The sequence below is a fragment of the Oreochromis niloticus genome, linkage group LG15 (genome assembly GCF_001858045.2).
Source record: "Oreochromis niloticus isolate F11D_XX linkage group LG15, O_niloticus_UMD_NMBU, whole genome shotgun sequence".
In the NCBI taxonomy this organism is placed as follows: domain Eukaryota; kingdom Metazoa; phylum Chordata; class Actinopteri; order Cichliformes; family Cichlidae; genus Oreochromis; species Oreochromis niloticus.
This window is the reverse complement of record NC_031980.2, coordinates 38921238-38933588: the sequence shown is the minus strand read 5'-3', so window position 1 is coordinate 38933588 and position 12351 is coordinate 38921238. Positions and strand designations below refer to the sequence as shown.

Genomic DNA, 12351 nt, shown 5'->3' with positions numbered 1-12351 from the left:
CAGAGGCCATAAGAAGATCATTTGTAACCTTCACTAAAGCTGTTTCTGTGCTGTGATGAGCTCTGAAACCTGACTGAAACTCTTCAGATAAGCCATTCCTCTGCAGATGATCTGTTAGCTGTTTGACAACTACTCTTTCAAGGATGTTTGATATGAAAGGAAGGTTGGAGATTGGCCTATAATTAGCTAAGACAGCTGGGTCTAGAGATGGCTTTTTGAGTAAAGGTTTAACTACAGCCAGCTTGAAGGCCTGTGGTACATAGCCAATTATTAGAGATAGGTTGATCATATTTAAGATTGAAGCATTAATTAATGGCAGGACTTCTTTGAGCAGTTTTGTAGGAATGGGGTCTAAAGGACACGTTGATGGTTTGGAGGAATTAATTATTGAAGTTAACTCAGAAAGATCAATTGGAGAAAAAGAGTCTAACTTAACATCAATGGTACTAAAAGTAGCTGTAGATGATATGACATCTGTGGGATGATTATTGGTAATTTTTTCTCTAATGATAAAAATTTTATTTGTGAAGAAGTTCATGAAGTCATTACTAGTTAACGTTAAAGGGATGGTTGGCTCAGTAGAGCTCTGACTTTTTGTCAGCCTGGCTACAGTGCTGAAGGGAAACCTGGGGTTGTTCTTATTTTCTTCAATCAGTGACGAATAGTAAGATGTTCTGGCATTGCGGAGGGCTTTCTTATAAAGCAACAAACTATTTCTCCAGGCTACATGATGATCCTCTAAATTTGTGACACGCCATTTCCTCTCCAGCTTACGAGTTATCTGCTTTAGGCTACGTGTTTGAGAATTATACCACGGAGTCAGGTACTTCTAATTTGAGGCATTAGTTTTCACAGGAGCTACAGTATCCAGAGTCGTACGTAGTGAGGAGGTAAAATTATTAACAAGATAATCGACCTCTGTTGGAGTAGCGTTCAGATAGCTGCTCTGCTCTATGTTGGTACAGGGCATTGAAGATGATAACAGTGGGTGGATTATATTCTTAAACTTAGTTACAGCACTTTCAGAAAGACATCTACTTTGATAAAGTCTACTCTCCCCTGCTGTGTAATCAATTATTGTAAATGTGAATGTTATCAGGAAATGATCAGACAGCAGAGGGTTTTCAGGAAACACTGTTAAATGTTCAGTTTCTATGCCATATGTTAAAACAAGATCTAGAGTGTGATTAAAGTGGTGGGTGGGTTCTTTTACATTTTGAGAGAAGCCAATTGAGTCTAATAACAGATTAAATGCGATGTTGAGGCTTTGAAGCGAGATCGATCAACTGCAGATCAGACAACAAACGACGGAGGCTCCAGAAAAGTGCAATCAAACGATGAGTTTATTGACAACGGAGAACAACCATCAGCATATGCCTTGTTTGCTCTGACAAAAATACACTGGGTTCTGATTTTATAGCATAGAGGATCACACCCCCACATACACGTCAATACAGGTCAAAAATACATTGTGTACAGTCATTGTTTACAGACAAGGGTACATCTTGTACATCTTAATAACTATAAACAGACATATAACTTCTCTTTTTGATAACACCTTCCTTTTAAGGTAATAACTTCAAGCTTCAGGGCCTCTAAGGGCTAATAATGGACCCTCGTCACCAATCTCTAAGTAGACTGAATTGGCGCAGGTCTCAAATAAGAAGCAGAAGACACTTGGGCCTTCGCTCAGGCCTGCTACTAGATTTATGTGTATTGTAAGCATGCATGCAATTAACCTGCTATGTTCTCATCTTCCCTCAACATGTATCACCTGGACACTCTCACCAGTGAAGCTTAAAACCCTGTTGGATAGAACATCAACTCTAAACAAGCACAGATATGCAATGTGTATAAACTGATCATAACTACACCTGTAAATAGAAAGGTCAATGTGATGACAAACATATTCAATGCAATATGAACCCTGTAAGAAATATTACTGATAAAATAATACTATAAAACATGTTATTAATACATTCATCATAAGGCAGATTATATGATAGCAATAAAAGAATCTCTGAATCCCAACAGCTGTCATTTTTAGCATCTACATGGATGTTAAAATCACTCACAATAATTATTTTATCTGAGCTGAGCACTAAATCAGATAAAAAGTCTGAGAAATCAGAGAGAAACTCTGTGTAAGGCCCAGGTGGACGATAGATGATAACAAGTAAGACTGGTTTCTGAGTTTTACAGCTGGGTTGGACAAGGTTAAGCATCAGGCTTTCAAATGAATTAAAAGTCTGTCTTGGTCTTTCGTTAATTAATAGGCTGGTGTGAAAAATTGCTGCCACACCGCCCCTCGGCCTGTGCTTCGAGATTTCTGGTAGTTAGAATGACTCGGGGGTGTTGATTCATTTAAACTAACATACTCATCCTGCTGCAACCAGGTTTCTGTAAGGCAGAGTAAATCGATTTGTTGATCAATTATTAAGTCATGTACTAACAGAGACTTGGAGGAGAGAGAGACCTAATATTTAATAATCCACATTTCACTGTTTTACTCTTTGGTTCAGATGTGGATACTGTATTGTTCTTTCTTTGTGATTTTTTATGTTTAAGTTGTTTATTGCTGGTTTTTGGTTTGTTTTTTGTCTTTTTGGGAGCTGACACAGCCTCAATAGAGATGGGTAGCAGGAGGAGAGAAGCTGCAGAGAGGCGTGTAAGACTGCAACTCTGCTTCCTGGTCCCAACTCTGGATAGTCATATTTTGGGGGGGGTTAATAAATTGGTCCATATTTCTAAAAATGAGAGCTGCTCCATCCAAAGTGGGATGGATGCCGTCTCTCCTAACAAGACCAGGTTTCCTCCAGAAGGTTTGCCAATTATCTATGAAGCCCACATCGTTTCTGGGACACCACTCAGACAGCCAGCAATTTAAGGAGAACATGCGGCTAAACATGTCACTCCTGGTCTGATTGGGGAGGGGACCAGAGAAAACTACAGAGTCCGACATTGTTTTGGCAAAGTTACACACCGATTCAATATTGATTTTAGTGACCTCCGATTGGCGTAACCGGGTGTCATTACTGCCGACGTGAATTATGATCTTACTGTATTTACGTTTACCCTTAGCCAGCAGTTTTAAATTTCCTTCAATGTCGCCTGCTCTGGCCCCTGGAAGACAATTGACTATGGTTGCCGGTGTCTCTAGCTTCACATGTCTGAGAACAGAATCACCAATTACCAGAGTTTGACCCCCGGCGGGTGTGTCGCCGAGTGGGGAAAAACGGTTAGACACATGAACAGGTTGGTGGTGTACCTGGGGCTTCTGTTTAGGACTATGCTTCCTCCTCACCGTCACCCAGCCGCCCTCTTTCCCCAGCTGCTTGGGGTCTGCCGGGGAACAGCTAGCGGGGCCTGCGCTATCTTCGGCTGCACCAGCTACAGGGGCCTGGCTAGCTACGGGTGAATGAAGGGTGCGAAGCCGAGTCTCCAATTCAGTAATCCTGGCCTCCAGAGCTGCAAATATGCTACATTTGTTACTGTCATGATCCTGAGTCTGTGACTCAGTGATTTTGTGTTTGGTGTATTTATTGTTATTATTTGTGGGCTGTTTTGGGATGGTTGGTGTTTTGGGATTTTAGATACTGGGTTTCTGGGTTTGTGCTCCCTCTGTTGGTCCCTGGTGTTAGTGTTCCCCTGTCTCGCCAGGTTAATCAGGTCCAGCTGTGTCTCCCACCTGTGTGTGATTTCCCAGTGTCCCTCTGTGTATTTATAGTGTGTGTTTCCCTCAGTTCCTCGTCGCGCCGTCTGTGTTCATCCTCCGTGTTACCCTGCGTACTCTGCATTACTCTGTCTCCTCTATGTGCTCTCCCTGCAGTTCTCCTCTCGTGTTTCAGGTTTGCTACTCTTTGGTTTAGTTTCTCCCAGTTTAGTTCATCCTTGGTTCTGTTTTGCCATCCCCACTTTATGTTCAGTATTCTTAATAAATCACCCTCACGTCTTAATAAGTGCTGCATTTGAGTCCTCCTTCCTCACCTCACACGGCCGCTGCCCCGAGCCGTGACAGTTACAGGTATCATTACTGCTAAAGGAGGCCGAGGAGTAACTAAACATCTGACACAATGAGCAGGAAAGTGCAGGAGGGACAGGTGAAGTAGCCATGGTGCTAACGAGTCGGCTACGAGCTAAGCTAAGCTAGCGAAACTATAAAGAGACATTGAGTGAATACTTTGGCTATAAATTAGGTAGTGAGCACACAGAAAGGGTGATTCAGATGAAGCACGTTAAGATTATACTATGAAAAAGGGATGTATCAAAAGATTTAAATTAAATTGCTAAGCAGAAAAGCTACTCAGAAACACCACTGTGTTTGAGCAGGAACAGGAAGTGATACTCTACCATAAAGCGAGCAAACACCAAGTGACAGCGCCACCCTGAGTCAGGAATGGTAATTCACTGGTAATTCAAGATGCAAACACACACACCCATATTTTGTTTACAAACTCCATTGCGGTTTATTTCACACCTCAAACATTTAGTAAACAATTAAGCAAATACAAGTAAACGGCAATAAATTACAGGTAGTAATAAAATATAACTCTTTACGCTACGTCCACACCTACACGGGTATTTTCGAAAACGCAGGTGTTTCTATGCGTTTGGGCCTTTCGTCAACACGTAAACGGCGTTGCAATTCACCGAAAACGGAGATTATTTAAAACTCCTTTTTTGGGTTTATGTGTGGACGAGGAATACAGAGTTCGTCATGCAACGACAAAGGTATGTGCCTCTTTTCACGTCACGCTGTGCGCCACGTCATTGTTTACATGAGATGAATTGCAGAATGGCAGATAGAGACAAAATACTGTTATTGTTAATCTTACTATCTTCAGGTTTTACACGCTTACATATACACACGCAGTTACTGTCCCTCCATTTAGAAAGGCAGAGGCATCACGGTGTAATTATTTTACGTGTTGTTGTTTTTTTTCCTGTGTAATAATATTCAACATTGCTATCAATACATTTTTTTAAAAATGCCTCTCTGTGCAAAATGGGTTCAAAAACAAAAACAGCTGTGGGATACTGTTTGTCCGTGATTTGAACCGGGGGGAACGAATTACGGCAGGATCAGCCTGATATTATTTGTATCCCACTGTTACTTTACTGCATAAAGAGCTAACATGTCCAAAATGTCAGGAGTAGTTAGTCATTACAAGAAGTGTTTGTGAACTAAAAATCAAGAATGTTGGATACTGTTTGTCCGTGATTTGGAAAGCCCAGCGCATGCTCCCTACGCAGGGAAAACTAATTTTGCAGGGGAGACCTACCTTGGCACTTGTGCAGGTGAAGCCAAAGGGAAGATATGCTTCACCATATTTTCTAGTCTTTGGCTTGGAAGGAAGTTGGTTTGGAAACATATTTGGTGATGCTTCATCTCCTGCTTTGCGTTTGTGTGGGAGCCCCATCAAAAACCTGTCCACAGTGTCCAAGCATTCTTCTTTATTTTTTTTTTTTCATACCGCGCCCCCCCTGCAATGGCTCTGCGCCCCCCGTAGGGGCGGGCCCCACACTTTGGGAACCTCTGTGCTAGAGGGTGTGGGGAACCATAGCCCCGTCCTCCAGGGCATGAAGCAGGTATGGAGGAGATCCAGGGCTCCAGACATCCAGAGACCCTCAGAGCACAAGAGACCAAGGAAGACCAACAGAGGGGCAACCGTGCCACTCTCCCGGAAAGAGCTGAGGAGAGCCCCAGATGAGGGGTCACTCAGCAGCCGTGGAGCAGAAGCCGGGGGGGTTGCAGTGACGTGCCCGTGAGCTCCGCTGGCAGCCAGCTGTGCCAGAGTGACCGAGCCCCAGGCCCAGAGGCCGAGGGCACCCCACCCCCCAAAGGGGCCCGAGCGAGCCCCAGGCTCCAGGCCCCGACAAGCAGCCACCAGGAGTGAGCCGGAGCGTACCTGAACGCCCATCCCCAGACAACAAGAACCACCAATGCACCGATGTCGGACGGCGTCTGCCGCTGGCAGGGGGAGCGGTGGGGGTAGATAGGCCTCCATACCTTGGAGGGCCTGAGATGTCCCTAGAGAGGTGGTGTCTGATATCTGACCTGACATATAGACACAGACAAACAGGCACACACAGATACAAACACCCATTCCCACCCTCATGCTCTCATATGCAAATACTCAGCACTCACCCAACGTGGAGACAGACATAAATAGACACTGTACACATAATCACACTCCCTAAGCGTACTCTATACCCCAGGTCTAGCTACCCTTGCCCCCAGAGGGGGAAACTGCACCCAGACCCAGGTAGTGTTACCTTCTTTCCTGGGTTGGAGAGAAGCAGACCGCCCCGACTCCGCAGCAGCAGGGAGGCCCCACATTCCATACCCCAATCGGACGGCCAACTCCTCCTTCCAGCCCCCCCGGCCCCAACAGGCAACAGAGAATGAGGGTGTGTGAAGACTCTAAACCTCCCTCCGCCCGCTCATATGTAGTGTTGATGCATGTGTGTTCTAAGTGCATTTAAAACCGAGGACAGCATGGAGCTACCTGCCAGAGAGCCGCAGGTAAGCGCATAGCCCCTCCTGATAGCCCTCAATGTATACGTGTATTTAAAACTGAGAGGTGGGCAACGGCACCAGGGGTGAGGTTGTAAACCCTGACAGTCTTCTGGATGCCGTGTAGCGTGCCCAACCCCAAGGTCCTATATGTATGTGTTATGAGAGTGTGAGTAATGTGCATGTCTAAGTTACTGAATAAAATTGAGGCACAGGCAGCCAGAAGGGGACAGAGGGGGGGAATTCCTCCCCTGCATCCTGGTGACACACCTTCACCCCAAGGCCCTGAATGTGTGGGTGATTGTGGTGGAGCAGGAAGTGGGAGGCAGCTGGAGATGGGGAGGGAAGGAAGGGAGGGGGGCCAGCTCCCCCGCTGACCCCAGTAGGCACCCCCATACTCTGGAACCCACCAGGGTAAGGGGGCCCAGGCCCATCCGGACCGGGGCCCAGTTCAGCAGCACCGCCCGGCCCCACAGAGCCCGGGGCAGCCCACCCAACCCCACCACAGAGAAACCTGCACCCACCTCATCATCCACTCATCTCCCAGACTACACAAGACAATAGACACCCAGCCTTTCTTCCTCCACCTCTCCTATATCTCTCCCCCACCTGCAGAGTGAGTTCCTGGAGAGAGGAGACCTCCTGCAAAGATGTAACAGCCTCCCCCACCAGTTGAAGAGCCCCTCAGGTAGCTCGATGCACCGGTGGCACCCCGCGCCAGGGCTGAGCCCCATACCCCACCCGCCTACAACCCCGGCACACCAACCAGGACCCAAGCCCCCAAGGCCCAGCCAGGGCCCCAGCCCGGAGACAGAGCACCCCCAGAACCCCACGCCCGCCGTGGACCCACCCAGGGGCAGCCAGGCTACCAGGTCAGTAACCCACGTCCGTCAGCACAGACCCTCCCCTAGCCTCACTGCATGCAGCCACAAGGAAGCCATCACCTAAGAGCCAACAGAGCCCTTTACAGGCCATGACTGCAACCCCGGATTAAGGAAGACACTCCTGGGGAATCCCCCAATGCCTCAAGCCTGTCCCTACCCCTACACCAATCACAACAGCGAAGGTGGGACCAAACTATGACCCCCCCACTGTTTTGTAAAAAACTGGTGCTAGAATCGTCCAGAATGCTTTGCAGAATTATGCAGGGAAGCCGTCTGGACCTGGAGCCTTATTATTGGGCATACTTATCAGGGCTTCCTGGAGTTTGCCTGGTGTCAGTGGCGAATCCAGTGCCATTGCTTGAGTGTCTAATAATTTTGGAAGAATTATGTTGTCCAAAAACTGATCAATTTTGTTTTTAGATTAGTTTATTTGTGGTGAATATAAAGTTTTATAGAAATCCCTGAAAATGTTGTTTATTTTTTTGGGGTCATATATTGTGTTCCCAGATAAATCTTGAACAGCATATATAGTTGTTTTTTCTTTACTTATATTTAGCTGGTTCACTATAAATTGACCGGATTTATTACATGTTCAAAATTTTGTAAGCGTAGTCTTTGTACTAAGAATTTTGTGTTTTTATTAATTATCTCATTTAATTCTGGTTTTGTTTTGCGTATTTTGCTCAATGTTTCCTGATCTTGGTGTGACACATACACTGTAAAATCTAATTAGTTCACAGAAGTCAAAAAAACTATGCAAACTCATTGCCTCAAAAAAATTGAGTAACGTTTTACTGAAGATGATTAAGCTAGGGCAACTTACCCATTTTTAGTACACTGTACAGCCTCATTAGTTCCCAGAACTCAAAAAAATTGAGTAAAGTTTACTTAAGATAAGTAAGTTAGGGCAACTTACTCATTTTGAATACACTGTACAACCTCGTTACACTGTAAAAAAGAAAATGTTGAGAAAACGTAAAATTTCAAGGCAACATGATGCAAGAGATTTTTGAGTTTTCTCAACTTTTGCCAACTGTTGTTGACTCAACTAAGATTTACAAGTTCTGCCAACTTGGATCTTCTTGTTCACCTAATTAGGATAATCCTGGAAGTCTAACGAAGAAATTCTGGTTTCAATGCCATGTATTTCTGCCTTCACCAAACACAGATATTCTTGTTGAGTAATCATACAATTCTTACTCCAGTGAGTTGAAAATTTACCTATATAAACAAAGGAAAATGTATGTTGTTATTATACTTGAAAAAACACTTAATAGATATAGAATAAAACAAAGCACAATTCAATGTTATCTAAAAGCTTATTTATTTTGTTCAACAGTCTTTTCAGTACATTTCAGAATGTCATGGGTAGTAGGGTGAATTTCTGTTAAAAAAAACAAAAAGAAAAGAAATAACAAACAAACAAAAACGTGTTGCCAGTTTCTTTTGGGTGCTTTGAGCACCCCAGCAGAGACGTTAAAATTCCAGAGTCCAGAACCAAAAAAGAAAAGTGTCCAGCAACTTAATAATTCATGCACACACACCCTGACCGTCTTGTAAAAGCTGAACATAACTATTGCACATTAAATAGGGTAGTGCTACAAACGATTGCCTATGCACCCAGACATTGACATTTTACACAGGCTTACTATGATGAACTATGGAAGTTAAAAGTTCTTAGAAATGTTACCATCAATGAAGAGGAAACTAACACTATAACAAATCTTTTACAATACTACAAGACAAATTTTCACCATATATTCTCAACAATACAGATTCATCTGACTAAAATTTACATTTCGAATAATGATTTATCCACTTCACCTTCATATTGTCCGACCAGGCCAAAATAAGATGGCCTGAATTGCTTCAAAGGTAAAACTCATCTGCTTTGGATAATCAATGTTGAGGGCATACAGAAGGCCAAAGAGGTGTGCCAGGGCAGTAGAGAGATCTGGAATGTTATGTAGCACGATGTCCCCTTCCAACACAACTGCATGTTCTCGCACAGACGTATCAGCATCGTCATCTTGTAGGATGGTGAGGATGGCAACTGATGCACCGTTCAACACTGGTTCCAAAATGTCAGTGTCCTGAAGAAAAGTAAAATATGAATTATTGAAAGCTAAGAAAAACTAAAGACAAAACAAATTTCTAAAGATTTTAACTTTAACCTCTATACCATGCTGGTCGTTTGACCCATGGAGGTTTTAAGAAGAAAAAGCTTATTTTTCTTTTAATTAATGCCACCTTGTGAGTTTTGTACAAAAATATTTTCTGCTATGGAACAACCACTAACAATGCCCAGCTGCTGCTCAGCAGAAAAAAAGGAGTGAGAGTTATGACAAGTGCAATCCCCACTATAAAATTATCTGGACTGCACTGAGAAAGTGTACATTTCCATTTTGGATAAACTCATCCTTTAAAAACATCTCATAGCAATTAGTTTTACTTGCATTACTTTTTTGTACTTACTAAGCACTTCAGGAAAACCTCTGTTGCATCTTCTCTTGAGGAAAATGGGCAGGCCTCTCAGTGCCCGTTGGACACAGTGTTGGATGTCTAAAGAGTATTCAGTGGAAAACAAGAATTTCAATTAGTGAAGTAACATGGTGTACTATACACAATGCAAAATCAGAACTCTCATAGTAATGAAAGTAAAGCACAGGTCAGACCCAGCAACACGCAAAACGTACAACCCCCCCCCCCCCCCCCAAAAACAACAACAACAACAACACACCATGTTAACAATTTTACTTTCGTTTTACAAATTAAATAAAATACTGCCAAATAAGAACAAAGCAATGACTCATGACATTCATTTTTACTGACATATCCACTGATGTGTTTTATTTGAAGCCAACATCTTTTTCAGTTTCTGTTAAGAGAAAAGTATACTCTCTTCTGAAAATGTCAGATAAAGGAGCACTTCACTCACCTGTTCATCAAGTTTATCCAGGAGGTCTTCCATCTCCTCACCAAGAGCTCCCTTCTTAGACCAGTACAGTTTCAGCAGGCCAGGCACAACTTTGTCAAGGGATGCATTGAAGGTCCCCAGGAGGTCTTTGCTTGTGATCCGATGAAATTTTCAGATATCTAAACAATACATTCACCAAAATATTGTCATTTATTCAGCACAGAACATTCCTGGGTAGCTGTCTTGGACAGTCTGCACCATGTTATATGCCTGACTGTGTCATCAACAGCAAAACCTACCTACTTCAAAAATCTCTCATGAATACATCTTTTGCACAGGAATAGAAACACCCCCCACAAAACCCAGTATCAATATGAAAATACATATTATGTTCTAAGTTGCACCAAAATCTGTGACCAATCAGATTCTGTGACCTGCCTTAGTATTCTTTCCCTAACAATCTCAGACTACAGAAGTCCTATTTCTAGCACAAAAAGAAAAAAAATACATGCTAAGTCAAAATTATGAGATTGCCTTTCTGTTTCACAATTTCGATTTAGCATGGGGACTCTTGTACTGGCAGAAATGTTCAGGGTAAGGATTTCAATATAACACTGGCAAGGGCCTTGACTGGAGTGGTAGCACAAGATAATAAAGTTGGCCAATGCATTACCCCAGCAAATACCGTACTGCTTCAATATAAGTATAAATCATGCCCAATTTGAATAATAATTAAATTATAAATAAATTAGGACAGTCTTACCTCCTCAGAGGAAAACAGCGCAGGTCATCTCTCCTGGACCTCAGATACCATAGGCTGACACTCCACGACCTCTCTCCGCCTGAGAGAAAATGTTTGCAATAATGAAACATTTCAATATAATGTAGAAAAAAAAACGAGAAAAAAGTTACGGATCGGACTCCCCGATCCTTACTGCGCATGTGCAAAGTCGGACCGTACAGATCGCGTCTACCCGTGGAATTGTACATAAAATCAATACTCCACCAACAAAAAGGCTCTCAAAACAATACAATACTTTCCACAGCTTTGAAGGATGGGTCAGGTGTATCCTTCGTGGCCCACCCTATGCCAGAATTCATAGCGCGGCCCAGCCGAATCTAGTTTCAAACAATGGCGGCAGCCACTTAGTTTTAATATTACTCTTATTACTCTTTCTGGGTCACAAAGTAAACTTTTAAGGTATTTTCAGGCGAGAATGTAGCTGTGTAAATTTCAAATATCTGCTCAGTTTATTAAGACAACACATTTTTGCAAAAATGCTTCTACGTTTTCGGAGACGTCTGTTACCACCAGCTTCGATAGCTAGCTGGGGATTCAAGGCTCGCTAGAGCAGCGAGAACAGCGAACTCCTGGCATATCATTTTCAACCCCCCGCGCGGTCCTTCGCTAGCTTAAACATGATATATAAGTCCCTTAGATGACTTAAATATGTTATTGTTTGGCTTTTTTTCAGTGCTTTACTCGTTCCACCCTCCTGGGTCCTCAGGAGGATGCAGCCTAGCGCTTGTAGAAAATCCTAATAACAGATGTCGTTAGCTTACCTGCTAGGGCAAATGGCAGCAGCTCCCGCACCTGTCCAAAAAATGGTCAAATAATACACTCCAACTTCAGACCAGGTAAAATCCGTAATGGTCGAAAAATTGTAATTTTCATCCAACTTTGGCCACGTTTGTTCAAAGTTTCTTAGCAGGTTTTCAGTTCAGAACACATCGACAAACCACTATCACACAGTCTGCTCAGACTCGTTTGGTCTAGTTCAAACTTATTCAGACCACGACGTGTGCCAGTCACCTACGGGGTTTCCCACCGGTTCCCAACTCGATTCAAAAAATCTACTCAAAAGTTGATAATCTTTGTTATGCTCGCTAGAAAATCTTAGTTAGGACAACAATGGAAGAAATTTGTTGGGCAGACAAGCTATTTTAGGTTGTAAATGGAAAGTTTTATTTCTAAGTCAGTTTAATTTGAAAACTTTACTCAAATCAACAATTACTAGTTATCGTTTTTACAG

At 43.2% G+C, this 12351-nt stretch overlaps 1 long non-coding RNA gene across 2 annotated transcripts; it reads right to left on the bottom strand.

Moving 5' to 3' along the window:
• Positions 1–8947: 8947 nt before the first annotated feature.
• On the bottom strand, positions 8948–12351 carry LOC109194258 (uncharacterized). Of its 2 annotated transcripts, XR_002059768.2 has the most exons (5): positions 11882–12351; positions 11082–11160; positions 10340–10497; positions 9877–9963; positions 8948–9494 (listed from the first exon to the last, which is right to left on the bottom strand). It is a non-coding gene; the product is annotated as an uncharacterized LOC109194258 (long non-coding RNA). The 2 variants fall into 2 exon arrangements; XR_002059767.2 differs by lacking the exon at positions 11882–12351 and having other exon boundaries at positions 11082–11423.